Genomic DNA, 16,692 nt, shown 5'->3' with positions numbered 1-16,692 from the left:
CACACACAGCACCTCCTCCCCACTCACACAAAGTATCTCCTTCCCACTCACACACAGCACCACCTCCCCACTCACACACACCACCTCCCCACTCACACACAACACCACCTCCCCACTCACACACAACACCTCCTCCCACTCACACACAGCACCACCTCCCCACTCACACACAACACCTCCTCCCCACTCACACACAGCATCTTCTCCCCACACTCACACACAGCATCTCCTCCCCACTCACACACAACACCACCTCCCCACTCACACACAACACCACCTTCCCACTCACACACAGCACCTCCTCCCCACTCACACACAGCACCTCCCCACTCACACACAGCATCTCCTCCCCCACACTCACACACAGCACCTCCTCCCCACTCACACACAGCATCTCCTCCCCACTCACACACAACACCACCTCCTCACTCACACACAGCATCTCCTCCCCACACTCACACACAGCACCTCCTCCCCACTCACACACAGCACCTCCTCCCCACTCACACACAGCACCTCCTCCCCACTCACACACAGCATCTCCTCCCCACTCACACACAGCACCACCTCCCCACTCACACACAGCACCACCTCCCACTCACACACAGCACCACCTCCCCACTCACACACAGCACCTCCTCCCCACTCACACACAGCACCACCTCCCACTCACACACAGCACCACCTCCCCACTCACACACAGCACCTCCTCCCCACTCACACACAGCATCTCCTCCCCACTCACACACAACACCTCCTCCCCACTCACACACAGCACCTCCTCCCCACTCACACACAGCATGTCCTCCCCACTCACACACAGCACCACCTCCCCACTCACACACAACACCTCCTCCCCACTCACACACAGCATCTCCTCCCCCACACTCACACACAGCATCTCCTCCCCACTCACACACAACACCACCTCCCCACTCACACACAACACCACCTCCCCACTCACACACAGCACCTCCTCCCCACTCACACACAGCACCTCCTCCCCACTCACACACAGCATCTCCTCCCCACACTCACACACAGCACCTCCTCCCCACTCACACACAGCATCTCCTCCCCACTCACACACAACACCACCTCCTCACTCACACACAGCATCTCCTCCCCCACACTCACACACAGCACCTCCTCCCCACTCACACACAGCATCTCCTCCCCACTCACACACAACACCTCCTCCCCACTCACACACAGCACCTCCTCCCCACTCACACACAGCACCACCTCCCCACTCACACACAACACCTCCTCCCCACTCACACACAGCACCTCCTCCCCACTCACACAAAGCATCTCCTCCCCACTCACACACAGCACCACCTCCCCACTCACACACAGCACCTTCTCCCCACTCACACACAGCACCTCCTCCCCACTCACACACAGCATCTCCTCCCCACTCACACACAGCATCTCCTCCCCACTCACACACAGCACCACCTCCCCACTCACACACACCACCTCCCCACTCACACACAACACCACCTCCCCACTCACACACTGGATCTCTCCCCCCCCCACACTCACACACAGGACCTCCTCCCCTCTCCCACACACACAGCACCTCCTCCCCACTCACACACAGGATCTCTCCCCCTCACTCACACACAGGATTTCTCCCCCCACTCACATACAGGATCCCACCCCCACACACAGTATCTCTCTCCCCCCCACACAGTATCTCTCTCTCCTCCCTACTCACACACAGGATTTCTCCCCCCCACTCACATACAGGATCTCTCCCCCCCACACACAGTATCTCTCTCCCCCCCACACAGTATCTCTCTCTCCTCCCTACTCACACACAGGATCTCTCCTCAACACACTCACACACAGGATCTCTCCTCCCCACCCTCACACACAGCATCTTTCCCCCCTCCCACACTCACACACAGGATCTCTCCCCCCCACACTCACACACAGCATCTTTCCCCCTCCCACACTGACACACAGGATCTCTGCCCCCCACCCCCCACACTCAAACACAGCATCTCTCACCCCTCCTCCCCCCCCCCCCCCACAGTCACACACATGATATCTCCCCCCTACCCCCCACACAGCACCTCCTCCCCACTCAACCACAGGATCTTACCCCCACTCACGGCAGCCCCCCTCTCTCTCTCCCCCCCCCTCTCTCTCTGCCTTTTTTAGGTTTCGTTTCTATTCTCCCCCCGCCCCCTTCTATTTTTTAGGTTTCGTTTTTCAATCTTCACTCCCACTCCCTCTCCCCCCCCTCCACCTCCCCCCTTTTCCTGTCTTTCTCTGTCAGTTTTCACTCTCTTCCCCTCTCTCCTCTCTCCACCCCTCTCCTCTCTATCCCCCTATCTACTATCTCCCTCCCTCTCCACCTTTTCCTGTCTCTTTCTCTGTCAGTTTTCACTCTCTTCCCCACTCTCCTCTCTCCACCCCTCTCCTCTCTATCCCCCTCTCTCCCCCTCTCCTCTCTATCCCCCTCTCTCCCCCTCTCCTCTCTATGCTCTCCTCTCTCTCCCCCCCTCTCCTCTCTATGCTCTCATCTCTCCCTCCCTCTCTCCCTCTTCTCTCTTGCCCTATCCCTATTTCTCCCCATCATCTCTCTCTCCTCACTCTCCTTTCGTTTCTTGCTCCCTCTCATTTTCCCCCCCTCTCTGCACTTTCTCTCCCCCACACCTCTCTTCCCCCTTCTCCCTCCTGTCTGTCCCCCCTCTCTCCCCCTTCTCTCTCCTCTCTCCCCCCTCTCTCTCTCTCCCACCCGCCTCTCCCTCCCCCTCTCTCCCCTACCTCTCTCCCCCACCTCACTCCCCCCCACCTCTACCTTCCCAACCACTTCTCTGTCCCCCTCTCTTGCTACCCCACCTTCCTCCCCCTCATCTCTTCCCCCCAACTCTCTGCCACCTCCTCTCTCTCTCACTATCCCACCTCCCTCCCCCTCTCTCTCCCCCTCTCTCTCCCCCTCTCTCTCACACCTCCACTTATCCACCCTCCCCACCTTCGCCCCCACCTGTCCCCCTCCTCTCTCTCTCTCTGATCCTTCTCCTCTCTCTCCCTCCCCTCCACCTCCCCCTCCCCACTTGTCTCTCCCCCTCCTCCCGCCCCCTTCTCTCTCCACCCCTCTTCTCTCCATCCCCCTCTCTCCTCTCCGTCCCCCTCTCTCCTCTCTCTCCCCCCTCTCCTCTCTATCCCCCTCTCTCCTCTCTCTCCCCCCACTCTCTCCTCTCTATCCCCCTCTCTCCCTTCTCCCCCCCCTCCCCCTCTCTCTGGTTTCGTTTCTCTCCCTTACCACAGTCACTGAGGTTTTGATTGTTTCATTCTTCAAAGAATAACAGGAAATGTCTGTGTCTATTTATTTATAAAATATTTTACCAGGCAGTAATACAGTGAGAGTTACCGCTCGCTCTCACGCATGTCCTGGGCACAGAGTTATAACATGTGTTACAGGCAGTAATACAGTGAGAGTTACCTCTCGCTCTCACGCATGTCCTGGGCACAGAGTTATAACATGTGTTACAGGCAGTAATACAGTGAGAGTTACCGCTCGCTCTCACGCATGTCCTGGGCACAGAGTTATAACATGTGTTACAGGCAGTAATACAGTGAGAGTTACCGCTCGTTCTCACGCATGTCCTGGGCACAGAGTTATAACGTGTTACAGGCAGTAATACAGTGAGAGTTACCTCTCGTTCTCACGCATGTCCTGGGCACAGAGTTATAACGTGTTACAGGCAGTAATACAGTGAGAGTTACCTCTCGTTCTCACGCATGTCCTGGGCACAGAGTTATAACGTGTTACAGGCAGTAATACAGTGAGAGTTACCGCTCGTTCTCACGCATGTCCTGGGCACAGAGATATAACATGTGTTACAGGCAGTAATACAGTGAGAGTTACCTCTCGTTCTCACGCATGTCCTGGGCACAGAGTTATAACGTGTTACAGGCAGTAATACAGTGAGAGTTACCTCTCGTTCTCACGCATGTCCTGGGCACAGAGTTATAACGTGTTACAGGCAGTAATACAGTGAGAGTTACCTCTCGTTCTCACGCATGTCCTGGGCACAGAGTTATAACGTGTTACAGGCAGTAATACAGTGAGAGTTACCGCTCGCTCTCACGCATGTCCTGGGCACAGAGTTATAACACGTGTTACAGGAAGTAATACAGTGAGAGTTACCTCTCGTTCTCACACATGTCCTGGGCACAGAGTTATAACATGTGTTACAGGCAGTAATACAGTGAGAGTTACCTCTCGTTCTCACGCATGTCCTGGGCACAGAGTTATAACGTGTTACAGGCAGTAATACAGTGAGAGTTACCTCTCGTTCTCACGCATGTCCTGGGCACAGAGTTATAACGTGTTACAGGCAGTAATACAGTGAGAGTTACCTCTCGTTCTCACGCATGTCCTGGGCACAGAGTTATAACGTGTTACAGGCAGTAATACAGTGAGAGTTACCGCTCGCTCTCACGCATGTCCTGGGCACAGAGTTATAACACGTGTTACAGGAAGTAATACAGTGAGAGTTACCTCTCGTTCTCACACATGTCCTGGGCACAGAGTTATAACATGTGTTACAGGCAGTAATACAGTGAGAGTTACCTCTCGTTCTCACGCATGTCCTGGGCACAGAGTTATAACGTGTTACAGGCAGTAATACAGTGAGAGTTACCTCTCGTTCTCACGCATGTCCTGGGCACAGAGTTATAACATGTGTTACAGGCAGTAATACAGTGAGAGTTACCTCTCGTTCTCACGCATGTCCTGGGCACAGAGTTATAACGTGTTACAGGCAGTAATACAGTGAGAGTTACCTCTCGTTCTCACGCATGTCCTGGGCACAGAGTTATAACATGTGTTACAGGCAGTAATACAGTGAGAGTTACCTCTCGTTCTCACGCATGTCCTGGGCACAGAGTTATAACGTGTGTTACAGGCAGTAATACAGTGAGAGTTACCGCTCGCTCTCACGCATGTCCTGGGCACAGAGTTATAACGTGTTACAGGCAGTAATACAGTGAGAGTTACCTCTCGTTCTCACGCATGTCCTGGGCACAGAGTTATAACGTGTTACAGGCAGTAATACAGTGAGAGTTACCTCTCGTTCTCATGCATGTCCTGGGCACAGAGTTAAAACATGTGTTACAGGCAGTAATACAGTGAGAGTTACCGCTCGCTCTCACGCATGTCCTGGGCACAGAGTTATAACATGTGTTACAGGCAGTAATACAGTGAGAGTTACCTCTCGTTCTCACGCATGTCCTGGGCACAGAGTTATAACACGTGTTACAGGCAGTAATACAGTGAGAGTTACCGCTCGTTCTCACGTATGTCCTGGGCACAGAGTTATAACGTGTGTTACAGGCAGTAATACAGTGAGAGTTACCTCTCGTTCTCACGCATGTCCTGGGCACAGAGTTATAACGTGTGTTACAGGCAGTAATACAGTGAGAGTTACCTCTCGTTCTCACGCATGTCCTGGGCACAGAGTTATAACATGTTACAGGCAGTAATACAGTGAGAGTTATCTCTCGTTCTCACGCATGTCCTGGGCACAGAGTTATAACGTGTGTTACAGGCAGTAATACAGTGAGAGTTACCTCTCGTTCTCACGCATGTCCTGGGCACAGAGTTATAACGTGTTACAGGCAGTAATACAGTGACAGTTACCTCTCGCTCTCACGCATGTCCTGGGCACAGAGTTATAACATGTGTTACAGGCAGTAATACACTGAGAGTTACCTCTCGCTCTCACGCATGTCCTGGGCACAGAGTTATAACATGTGTTACAGGCAGTAATACACTGAGAGTTACCTCTCGCTCTCACGCATGTCCTGGGCACAGAGTTATAACATGTGTTACAGGCAGTAATACACTGAGAGTTACCTCTCGTTCTCACACATGTCCTGGGCACAGAGTTATAACATGTGTTACAGGCAGTAATACAGTGAGAGTTACCTCTCGCTCTCACGCATGTCCTGGGCACAGAGTTATAACGTGTTACAGGCAGTAATACACTGAGAGTTACCTCTCGTTCTCACGCATGTCCTGGGCATAGAGTTATAACATGTGTTACAGGCAGTAATACAGTGAGAGTTACCTCTCGTTCTCACGCATGTCCTGGGCACAGAGTTATAACATGTGTTACAGACAGTAATACAGTGAGAGTTACCGCTCGTTCTCACGCATGTCCTGGGCACAGAGTTATAACATGTGTTACAGGCAGTAATACAGTGAGAGTTACCTCTCGTTCTCACGCATGTCCTGGGCACAGAGTTATAACATGTGTTACAGGCAGTAATACAGTGAGAGTTACCTCTCGTTCTCATGCATGTCCTGGGCACAGAGTTATAACGTGTGTTACAGGCAGTAATACAGTGAGAGTTACCTCTCGTTCTCACGCATGTCCTGGGCACAGAGTTATAACGTGTTACAGGAAGTAATACAGTGAGAGTTACCTCTCGTTCTCACGCATGTCCTGGGCACAGAGTTATAATGTGTTACAGGCAGTAATACAGTGAGAGTTACCTGTCGTTCTCACACATGTCCTGGGCACAGAGTTATAACATGTTACAGGTAGTAATACAGTGAGAGTTACCTCTCGTTCTCACGCATGTCCTGGGCACAGAGTTATAACATGTGTTACAGGCAGTAATACAGTGAGAGTTACCGCTCGTTCTCACGCATGTCCTGGGCACAGAGTTATAACATGTGTTACAGGCAGTAATACACTGAGAGTTACCTCTCGTTCTCACGCATGTCCTGGGCAGAGAGTTATAACATGTGTTACAGGCAGTAATACACTGAGAGTTACCTCTCGCTCTCACGCATGTCCTGGGCACAGAGTTATAACATGTGTTACAGGCAGTAATACACTGAGAGTTACCTCTCGTTCTCACACATGTCCTGGGCACAGAGTTATAACATGTGTTACATGCAGTAATACAGTGAGAGTTACCTCTCGTTCTCACGCATGTCCTGGGCACAGAGTTATAACGTGTTACAAGCAGTAATACAGTGAGAGTTACCGCTCGCTCTCACGCATGTCCTGGGCACAGAGTTATAACACGTGTTACAGGAAGTAATACAGTGAGAGTTACCTCTCGTTCTCACACATGTCCTGGGCACAGAGTTATAACATGTGTTACAGGCAGTAATACAGTGAGAGTTACCTCTCGTTCTCACGCATGTCCTGGGCACAGAGTTATAACGTGTTACAGGCAGTAATACAGTGAGAGTTACCTCTCGTTCTCACGCATGTCCTGGGCACAGAGTTATAACATGTGTTACAGGCAGTAATACAGTGAGAGTTACCTCTCGTTCTCACGCATGTCCTGGGCACAGAGTTATAACGTGTTACAGGCAGTAATACAGTGAGAGTTACCTCTCGTTCTCACGCATGTCCTGGGCACAGAGTTATAACATGTGTTACAGGCAGTAATACAGTGAGAGTTACCTCTCGTTCTCACGCATGTCCTGGGCACAGAGTTATAACGTGTGTTACAGGCAGTAATACAGTGAGAGTTACCGCTCGCTCTCACGCATGTCCTGGGCACAGAGTTATAACGTGTTACAGGCAGTAATACAGTGAGAGTTACCTCTCGTTCTCACGCATGTCCTGGGCACAGAGTTATAACGTGTTACAGGCAGTAATACAGTGAGAGTTACCTCTCGTTCTCATGCATGTCCTGGGCACAGAGTTAAAACATGTGTTACAGGCAGTAATACAGTGAGAGTTACCGCTCGCTCTCACGCATGTCCTGGGCACAGAGTTATAACATGTGTTACAGGCAGTAATACAGTGAGAGTTACCTCTCGTTCTCACGCATGTCCTGGGCACAGAGTTATAACACGTGTTACAGGCAGTAATACAGTGAGAGTTACCGCTCGTTCTCACGTATGTCCTGGGCACAGAGTTATAACGTGTGTTACAGGCAGTAATACAGTGAGAGTTACCTCTCGTTCTCACGCATGTCCTGGGCACAGAGTTATAACGTGTGTTACAGGCAGTAATACAGTGAGAGTTACCTCTCGTTCTCACGCATGTCCTGGGCACAGAGTTATAACATGTTACAGGCAGTAATACAGTGAGAGTTACCTCTCGTTCTCACGCATGTCCTGGGCACAGAGTTATAACGTGTGTTACAGGCAGTAATACAGTGAGAGTTACCTCTCGTTCTCACGCATGTCCTGGGCACAGAGTTATAACGTGTTACAGGCAGTAATACAGTGACAGTTACCTCTCGCTCTCACGCATGTCCTGGGCACAGAGTTATAACATGTGTTACAGGCAGTAATACACTGAGAGTTACCTCTCGCTCTCACGCATGTCCTGGGCACAGAGTTATAACATGTGTTACAGGCAGTAATACACTGAGAGTTACCTCTCGCTCTCACGCATGTCCTGGGCACAGAGTTATAACATGTGTTACAGGCAGTAATACACTGAGAGTTACCTCTCGTTCTCACACATGTCCTGGGCACAGAGTTATAACATGTGTTACAGGCAGTAATACAGTGAGAGTTACCTCTCGCTCTCACGCATGTCCTGGGCACAGAGTTATAACGTGTTACAGGCAGTAATACACTGAGAGTTACCTCTCGTTCTCACGCATGTCCTGGGCATAGAGTTATAACATGTGTTACAGGCAGTAATACAGTGAGAGTTACCTCTCGTTCTCACGCATGTCCTGGGCACAGAGTTATAACATGTGTTACAGGCAGTAATACAGTGAGAGTTACCTCTCGTTCTCACGCATGTCCTGGGCACAGAGTTATAACATGTGTTACAGGCAGTAATACAGTGAGAGTTACCTCTCGTTCTCATGCATGTCCTGGGCACAGAGTTATAACGTGTGTTACAGGCAGTAATACAGTGAGAGTTACCTCTCGTTCTCACGCATGTCCTGGGCACAGAGTTATAACGTGTTACAGGCAGTAATACAGTGAGAGTTACCTCTCGTTCTCACGCATGTCCTGGGCACAGAGTTATAACATGTGTTACAGGCAGTAATACAGTGAGAGTTACCGCTCGTTCTCACGCATGTCCTGGGCACAGAGTTATAACATGTTACAGGTAGTAATACAGTGAGAGTTACCTCTCGTTCTCACGCATGTCCTGGGCACAGAGTTATAACATGTTACAGGTAGTAATACAGTGAGAGTTACCTCTCGTTCTCACGCATGTCCTGGGCACAGAGTTATAACATGTTACAGGTAGTAATACAGTGAGAGTTACCTCTCGTTCTCACGCATGTCCTGGGCACAGAGTTATAACATGTGTTACAGGCAGTAATACAGTGAGAGTTACCGCTCGTTCTCACGCATGTCCTGGGCACAGAGTTATAACATGTGTTACAGGCAGTAATACACTGAGAGTTACCTCTCGTTCTCACGCATGTCCTGGGCAGAGAGTTATAACATGTGTTACAGGCAGTAATACACTGAGAGTTACCTCTCGCTCTCACGCATGTCCTGGGCACAGAGTTATAACATGTGTTACAGGCAGTAATACACTGAGAGTTACCTCTCGTTCTCACACATGTCCTGGGCACAGAGTTATAACGTGTTACAGGCAGTAATACAGTGAGAGTTACCTCTCGCTCTCACGCATGTCCTGGGCACAGAGTTATAACGTGTTACAGGCAGTAATACACTGAGAGTTACCTCTCGTTCTCACACATGTCCTGGGCACAGAGTTATAACATGTGTTACAGGCAGTAATACAGTGAGAGTTACCTCTCGCTCTCACGCATGTCCTGGGCACAGAGTTATAACGTGTTACAGGCAGTAATACACTGAGAGTTACCTCTCGTTCTCACACATGTCCTGGGCACAGAGTTATAACATGTGTTACAGGCAGTAATACAGTGAGAGTTACCTCTCGCTCTCACGCATGTCCTGGGCACAGAGTTATAACGTGTTACAGGCAGTAATACACTGAGAGTTACCTCTCGTTCTCACGCATGTCCTGGGCATAGAGTTATAACATGTGTTACAGGCAGTAATACAGTGAGAGTTACCTCTCGTTCTCACGCATGTCCTGGGCACAGAGTTATAACATGTGTTACAGGCAGTAATACAGTGAGAGTTACCTCTCGTTCTCATGCATGTCCTGGGCACAGAGTTATAACGTGTGTTACAGGCAGTAATACAGTGAGAGTTACCTCTCGTTCTCACGCATGTCCTGGGCACAGAGTTATAACGTGTTACAGGCAGTAATACAGTGAGAGTTACCTCTCGTTCTCACGCATGTCCTGGGCACAGAGTTATAACATGTGTTACAGGCAGTAATACAGTGAGAGTTACCGCTCGTTCTCACGCATGTCCTGGGCACAGAGTTATAACATGTTACAGGTAGTAATACAGTGAGAGTTACCTCTCGTTCTCACGCATGTCCTGGGCACAGAGTTATAACATGTTACAGGTAGTAATACAGTGAGAGTTACCTCTCGTTCTCACGCATGTCCTGGGCACAGAGTTATAACATGTTACAGGTAGTAATACAGTGAGAGTTACCTCTCGTTCTCACGCATGTCCTGGGCACAGAGTTATAACATGTGTTACAGGCAGTAATACAGTGAGAGTTACCGCTCGTTCTCACGCATGTCCTGGGCACAGAGTTATAACATGTGTTACAGGCAGTAATACACTGAGAGTTACCTCTCGTTCTCACGCATGTCCTGGGCAGAGAGTTATAACATGTGTTACAGGCAGTAATACACTGAGAGTTACCTCTCGCTCTCACGCATGTCCTGGGCACAGAGTTATAACATGTGTTACAGGCAGTAATACACTGAGAGTTACCTCTCGTTCTCACACATGTCCTGGGCACAGAGTTATAACATGTGTTACAGGCAGTAATACAGTGAGAGTTACCTCTCGTTCTCACGCATGTCCTGGGCACAGAGTTATAACGTGTTACAGGCAGTAATACAGTGAGCGTTACCGCTCGCTCTCACGCATGTCCTGGGCACAGAGTTATAACACGTGTTACAGGAAGTAATACAGTGAGAGTTACCTCTCGTTCTCACACATGTCCTGGGCACAGAGTTATAACATGTGTTACAGGCAGTAATACAGTGAGAGTTACCTCTCGTTCTCACGCATGTCCTGGGCACAGAGTTATAACATGTGTTACAGGCAGTAATACAGTGAGAGTTACCGCTCGTTCTCACGCATGTCCTGGGCACAGAGTTATAACATGTGTTACAGGCAGTAATACACTGAGAGTTACCTCTCGTTCTCACGCATGTCCTGGGCAGAGAGTTATAACATGTGTTACAGGCAGTAATACAGTGAGAGTTACCTCTCGTTCTCACGCATGTCCTGGGCACAGAGTTATAACGTGTGTTACAGGCAGTAATACAGTGAGAGTTACCTCCCGTTCTCACGCATGTCCTGGGCACAGAGTTATAACGTGTTACAGGCAGTAATACACTGAGAGTTACCTCTCGCTCTCACGCATGTCCTGGGCACAGAGTTATAACATGTGTTACAGGCAGTAATACACTGAGAGTTACCTCTCGTTCTCACACATGTCCTGGGCACAGAGTTATAACATGTGTTACATGCAGTAATACAGTGAGAGTTACCTCTCGTTCTCACGCATGTCCTGGGCACAGAGTTATAACGTGTTACAAGCAGTAATACAGTGAGAGTTACCGCTCGCTCTCACGCATGTCCTGGGCACAGAGTTATAACACGTGTTACAGGAAGTAATACAGTGAGAGTTACCTCTCGTTCTCACACATGTCCTGGGCACAGAGTTATAACATGTGTTACAGGCAGTAATACAGTGAGAGTTACCTCTCGTTCTCACGCATGTCCTGGGCACAGAGTTATAACGTGTTACAGGCAGTAATACAGTGAGAGTTACCTCTCGTTCTCACGCATGTCCTGGGCACAGAGTTATAACATGTGTTACAGGCAGTAATACAGTGAGAGTTACCTCTCGTTCTCACGCATGTCCTGGGCACAGAGTTATAACGTGTTACAGGCAGTAATACAGTGAGAGTTACCTCTCGTTCTCACGCATGTCCTGGGCACAGAGTTATAACATGTGTTACAGGCAGTAATACAGTGAGAGTTACCTCTCGTTCTCACGCATGTCCTGGGCACAGAGTTATAACGTGTGTTACAGGCAGTAATACAGTGAGAGTTACCGCTCGCTCTCACGCATGTCCTGGGCACAGAGTTATAACGTGTTACAGGCAGTAATACAGTGAGAGTTACCTCTCGTTCTCACGCATGTCCTGGGCACAGAGTTATAACGTGTTACAGGCAGTAATACAGTGAGAGTTACCTCTCGTTCTCATGCATGTCCTGGGCACAGAGTTAAAACATGTGTTACAGGCAGTAATACAGTGAGAGTTACCGCTCGCTCTCACGCATGTCCTGGGCACAGAGTTATAACATGTGTTACAGGCAGTAATACAGTGAGAGTTACCTCTCGTACTCACGCATGTCCTGGGCACAGAGTTATAACACGTGTTACAGGCAGTAATACAGTGAGAGTTACCGCTCGTTCTCACGTATGTCCTGGGCACAGAGTTATAACGTGTGTTACAGGCAGTAATACAGTGAGAGTTACCTCTCGTTCTCACGCATGTCCTGGGCACAGAGTTATAACGTGTGTTACAGGCAGTAATACAGTGAGAGTTACCTCTCGTTCTCACGCATGTCCTGGGCACAGAGTTATAACATGTTACAGGCAGTAATACAGTGAGAGTTACCTCTCGTTCTCACGCATGTCCTGGGCACAGAGTTATAACGTGTGTTACAGGCAGTAATACAGTGAGAGTTACCTCTCGTTCTCACGCATGTCCTGGGCACAGAGTTATAACGTGTTACAGGCAGTAATACAGTGACAGTTACCTCTCGCTCTCACGCATGTCCTGGGCACAGAGTTATAACATGTGTTACAGGCAGTAATACACTGAGAGTTACCTCTCGCTCTCACGCATGTCCTGGGCACAGAGTTATAACATGTGTTACAGGCAGTAATACACTGAGAGTTACCTCTCGCTCTCACGCATGTCCTGGGCACAGAGTTATAACATGTGTTACAGGCAGTAATACACTGAGAGTTACCTCTCGTTCTCACACATGTCCTGGGCACAGAGTTATAACATGTGTTACAGGCAGTAATACAGTGAGAGTTACCTCTCGCTCTCACGCATGTCCTGGGCACAGAGTTATAACGTGTTACAGGCAGTAATACACTGAGAGTTACCTCTCGTTCTCACGCATGTCCTGGGCATAGAGTTATAACATGTGTTACAGGCAGTAATACAGTGAGAGTTACCTCTCGTTCTCACGCATGTCCTGGGCACAGAGTTATAACATGTGTTACAGGCAGTAATACAGTGAGAGTTACCGCTCGTTCTCACGCATGTCCTGGGCACAGAGTTATAACATGTGTTACAGGCAGTAATACAGTGAGAGTTACCTCTCGTTCTCACGCATGTCCTGGGCACAGAGTTATAACATGTGTTACAGGCAGTAATACAGTGAGAGTTACCTCTCGTTCTCATGCATGTCCTGGGCACAGAGTTATAACGTGTGTTACAGGCAGTAATACAGTGAGAGTTACCTCTCGTTCTCACGCATGTCCTGGGCACAGAGTTATAACATGTTACAGGTAGTAATACAGTGAGAGTTACCTCTCGTTCTCACGCATGTCCTGGGCACAGAGTTATAACATGTGTTACAGGCAGTAATACAGTGAGAGTTACCGCTCGTTCTCACGCATGTCCTGGGCACAGAGTTATAACATGTGTTACAGGCAGTAATACACTGAGAGTTACCTCTCGTTCTCACGCATGTCCTGGGCAGAGAGTTATAACATGTGTTACAGGCAGTAATACACTGAGAGTTACCTCTCGCTCTCACGCATGTCCTGGGCACAGAGTTATAACATGTGTTACAGGCAGTAATACACTGAGAGTTACCTCTCGTTCTCACACATGTCCTGGGCACAGAGTTATAACATGTGTTACAGGCAGTAATACAGTGAGAGTTACCTCTCGTTCTCACGCATGTCCTGGGCACAGAGTTATAACGTGTTACAGGCAGTAATACAGTGAGCGTTACCGCTCGCTCTCACGCATGTCCTGGGCACAGAGTTATAACGTGTTACAGGCAGTAATACACTGAGAGTTACCTCTCGTTCTCACGCATGTCCTGGGCATAGAGTTATAACATGTGTTACAGGCAGTAATACAGTGAGAGTTACCTCTCGTTCTCACGCATGTCCTGGGCACAGAGTTATAACATGTGTTACAGGCAGTAATACAGTGAGAGTTACCGCTCGTTCTCACGCATGTCCTGGGCACAGAGTTATAACATGTGTTACAGGCAGTAATACAGTGAGAGTTACCTCTCGTTCTCACGCATGTCCTGGGCACAGAGTTATAACATGTGTTACAGGCAGTAATACAGTGAGAGTTACCTCTCGTTCTCATGCATGTCCTGGGCACAGAGTTATAACGTGTGTTACAGGCAGTAATACAGTGAGAGTAACCTCTCGTTCTCACGCATGTCCTGGGCACAGAGTTATAACATGTTACAGGTAGTAATACAGTGAGAGTTACCTCTCGTTCTCACGCATGTCCTGGGCACAGAGTTATAACATGTGTTACAGGCAGTAATACAGTGAGAGTTACCGCTCGTTCTCACGCATGTCCTGGGCACAGAGTTATAACATGTGTTACAGGCAGTAATACACTGAGAGTTACCTCTCGTTCTCACGCATGTCCTGGGCAGAGAGTTATAACATGTGTTACAGGCAGTAATACACTGAGAGTTACCTCTCGCTCTCACGCATGTCCTGGGCACAGAGTTATAACATGTGTTACAGGCAGTAATACACTGAGAGTTACCTCTCGTTCTCACACATGTCCTGGGCACAGAGTTATAACATGTGTTACAGGCAGTAATACAGTGAGAGTTACCTCTCGTTCTCACGCATGTCCTGGGCACAGAGTTATAACGTGTTACAGGCAGTAATACAGTGAGCGTTACCGCTCACTCTCACGCATGTCCTGGGCACAGAGTTAAAACACGTGTTACAGGAAGTAATACAGTGAGAGTTACCTCTCGTTCTCACACATGTCCTGGGCACAGAGTTATAACATGTGTTACAGGCAGTAATACAGTGAGAGTTACCTCTCGTTCTCACGCATGTCCTGGGCACAGAGTTATAACGTGTTACAGGCAGTAATACAGTGAGAGTTACCTCTCGTTCTCACGCATGTCCTGGGCACAGAGTTATAACATGTGTTACAGGCAGTAATACAGTGAGAGTTACCTCTCGTTCTCACGCATGTCCTGGGCACAGAGTTATAACGTGTTACAGGCAGTAATACAGTGAGAGTTACCTCTCGTTCTCACGCATGTCCTGGGCACAGAGTTATAACATGTGTTACAGGCAGTAATACAGTGAGAGTTACCTCTCGTTCTCACGCATGTCCTGGGCACAGAGTTATAACGTGTGTTACAGGCAGTAATACAGTGAGAGTTACCGCTCGCTCTCACGCATGTCCTGGGCACAGAGTTATAACGTGTTACAGGCAGTAATACAGTGAGAGTTACCTCTCGTTCTCACGCATGTCCTGGGCACAGAGTTATAACGTGTTACAGGCAGTAATACAGTGAGAGTTACCTCTCGTTCTCACGCATGTCCTGGGCACAGAGTTAAAACATGTGTTACAGGCAGTAATACAGTGAGAGTTACCGCTCGCTCTCACGCATGTCCTGGGCACAGAGTTATAACATGTGTTACAGGCAGTAATACAGTGAGAGTTACCTCTCGTTCTCACGCATGTCCTGGGCACAGAGTTATAACACGTGTTACAGGCAGTAATACAGTGAGAGTTACCGCTCGTTCTCACGTATGTCCTGGGCACAGAGTTATAACGTGTGTTACAGGCAGTAATACAGTGAGAGTTACCTCTCGTTCTCACGCATGTCCTGGGCACAGAGTTATAACACGTGTTACAGGCAGTAATACAGTGAGAGTTACCTCTCGTTCTCACGCATGTCCTGGGCACAGAGTTATAACATGTTACAGGCAGTAATACAGTGAGAGTTACCTCTCGTTCTCACGCATGTCCTGGGCACAGAGTTATAACGTGTGTTACAGGCAGTAATACAGTGAGAGTTACCTCTCGTTCTCACGCATGTCCTGGGCACAGAGTTATAACGTGTTACAGGCAGTAATACAGTGACAGTTACCTCTCGCTCTCACGCATGTCCTGGGCACAGAGTTATAACATGTGTTACAGGCAGTAATACACTGAGAGTTACCTCTCGCTCTCACGCATGTCCTGGGCACAGAGTTATAACATGTGTTACAGGCAGTAATACACTGAGAGTTACCTCTCGCTCTCACGCATGTCCTGGGCACAGAGTTATAACATGTGTTACAGGCAGTAATACACTGAGAGTTACCTCTCGTTCTCACACATGTCCTGGGCACAGAGTTATAACATGTGTTACAGGCAGTAATACAGTGAGAGTTACCTCTCGCTCTCACGCATGTCCTGGGCACAGAGTTATAACGTGTTACAGGCAGTAATACACTGAGAGTTACCTCTCGTTCTCACGCATGTCCTGGGCATAGAGTTATAACATGTGTTACAGGCAGTAATACAGTGAGAGTTACCTCTCGTTCTCACGCATGTCCTGGGCACAGAGTT

The sequence above is a fragment of the Ascaphus truei genome, unplaced genomic scaffold (assembly GCF_040206685.1).
Source record: "Ascaphus truei isolate aAscTru1 unplaced genomic scaffold, aAscTru1.hap1 HAP1_SCAFFOLD_512, whole genome shotgun sequence".
Classification (NCBI taxonomy): domain Eukaryota; kingdom Metazoa; phylum Chordata; class Amphibia; order Anura; family Ascaphidae; genus Ascaphus; species Ascaphus truei.
This window is presented reverse-complemented; position numbering follows the sequence as displayed.